Raw genomic sequence first — 2,817 nt, 5'->3', positions numbered from 1 at the left:
TATATAAAGAATATACATTCATGTATTTTCACTCGATTATTCTAAGTACTTCGCTGGAAATGCAGACGATGGTGCTTTAAGTAGTACTCCTATAACGAATCAAGTGACAGTCGCAGTACCTGCCATACACAATGGTTGATTTATATTTTTATAGTAACTGCTCACTTCATAACTACAGTACAATAATCAGTCCACTAAAATAAATCCTTGGAAACTTTACTTCGCAACGCTCCCCTTTCTTTACCAAGCACATCACACGTTTGGGTCATCCATCGGGCGTGCTCATGAGCGGTGCATGAAAGCTGCATTGACCCCAACCAGAAGTAAAAAATCTCAAGCTTAGTAAGCTGAAAATCAATAGCTCTTCATTGATTTCAATCTAATTAAGGTGAGCGATACGTGCAGTGGGTCTGTTTCGCTGGGTCACAAGTCGAGCGGCCCGAACACGTCGACTCATATCTGTTTGCACGAAGAGCGCCCCAGGCACAACAGGCAATCAATTAAAATATGAAAGCCTCAAAAGAAAATGGCCAAACAGAACTGAGAAATTTGACGGCATATGATCTAAAATGATGGGTTTCGTAGATATGATTGTTGTTGTACATACATCCACTGGTACCGTGCATATTTCAAAGAAATATCACACAAGCTTGTGACGATAAGGGAATCATAACGGCAAACGACCTTGACAGCGGCAGAAAGGTCAAATTAGGTAGCCAAATTCCGTAGCTCGTAAGCAACATGCAGAATTCGCAACTAGTAAATTGGCTATTTAGGGTAGTCCGTTGTAAAAGTCGTATGGAAGGATGATTTGAGCTACACTGGAGGGCCAGTCGCCAACCTCGCTTTGAGTTTGTTTCTGTACGAAACACATTTTATCATTTTATATATAGTGTTTATTATCGTATATACTTATTATATAACTGGAGGTAAGGTCGACTAGCGGCCAGCTAATTCGCATAATAGCTTTGGCCTAATACCTTCTTCCACAGTCATACGACACAACGTGAGCGCGTTTGTCCACGACAAAAAACATCTAAACGGATAATTTATTAGTGCAAGGGCTTCCGCTGGCCTTCTTGCTGTTTATAATATATACGTTGCTTCTAACGTGAAAAAACAAAAAATCTGCCGTCGATTTACGACCAACTAAAGTAACATTACGCTCTATGGGGAAATTTTTTTTATTTAAGGGGAAAGTAGTTCATCAATCGGTTTTGCTTTATACGACCCAAAAATCAGGCCAATTCGCTTTATATACATACATGAATATATAGACGTTATTGACTGGAATAGAGACAACTTATAGTGGTATGCAAACAGCATATGTGGTCAATAGGTAACAAATTGTACTAGTTCTAGTAGTTTCGGGATATAACATCGGCTCTATTGAATGCACATAAAACAGGTTTTTTAATGCCCGCACTCGATATTTGTGCTCGGTCGGACACGTCATAGTCGTACGTCAATGGAAACTACGTATAAAGGCTTAAGAGGTTTGTTTTCGCAATCCCTATTTTTCGCTACCCCTTCGCAAGAAGTATTTACGTCTGCACTTCGCCTACTAAAACGAGACATCGACAGCGTTATAAACTATCTGCAGCAAAAATGGTATATTTTTATACACTAATTCTTTTTCTAACCAGTCATTCTAATAGTGACGAATAGGATTTGTTTTCGTGCTGTAAAGATTCGTTTTTTGTTGTCGATCATCGAAACAAACCAGGCAGGAAGAGGTGATCGCTGAACACAATAGAGCAGTCTTTAATTTCAGCTGCCGTCGAAAGAAAGATGTATGACAGTGTCTGTCGCCGAAATTGTTGATGTCATATTTCCTCTAGTGAATAAGCCATATCTACTATATAGAAACATTACCAGCGCGTTGGGTGATCGAGAACTTTAGCCTCTTTGTTCGGAATATTCTACTGCTAGCATACTAAAAATAGCCTAAATCTAGGCCATAATAGTGATCGCTATATATAGCCATATACTTTCTGGGCTCTGTAGAAATGAGCACTTCATTTTTACAGTCGTGAACGGATATTAACTAAACTACACTACTACCTTAAGAGTTTCGTGGATACGAGAAGTTTAATACGATTTAGATAGGCAAATGACTTGAAAAAGATGTCACTATAGATAAGACGTAAAAGTTTGTTTTGTTTAAAAGTAAAAATTTAAATTTTCACCTAATAACTTTCCTTTCTCATAAAATAGTTCAGTGCTTATGTTTTGCTTCTGTTCTAATTCATATAAGGCTATGCCGCGGGTTCTGTTCACAAAACAATGAAAATTTTGCACAGAACTGAGATTATTTTTCAGAACCGTAACCGTAATTTACGTAACCCACTGCTTTAGAAGCCTTTAAACAGTCTACAACTTAGGTTGAAAGTTATTAAAGATTTAAAGAAAGCTACTGAACCGTACCACCATTATGTTGAATTACAGGTTACTACAGTATAACCTGACTAATATGGCCGCTTTTTTGGCGAAGGGGTGTAGCGAAATCGACGTAATCTAAAAACGTTCGCCACTGATACGAAAAAAATACCATATATATATATATATATAGTGACAGATTTTACGGTCGATTATCCTTAGTATGCTAGCAGCAGAGTACGCTGAGCCAAAATGTAGTGTATATAATGACTTATTCACTAGGAGATACGATATTAACTATACGTTTTGTTATGTTCGTTGGGTTTAATTGAATCCACTATTGTTATCGGAACGATTTGGGCAATTTTGGCAATAAACAGATATCAGCGGAAACGCTTTATAAACTAGCCTTGATGGGTCGCTTTAACCTATCAAAAC

Source organism: Varroa destructor, unplaced genomic scaffold (genome assembly GCF_002443255.2).
Source record: "Varroa destructor unplaced genomic scaffold, Vdes_3.0 BEIS01000004.1, whole genome shotgun sequence".
In the NCBI taxonomy this organism is placed as follows: Eukaryota; Metazoa; Arthropoda; class Arachnida; order Mesostigmata; family Varroidae; genus Varroa; species Varroa destructor.
This window is presented reverse-complemented; position numbering follows the sequence as displayed.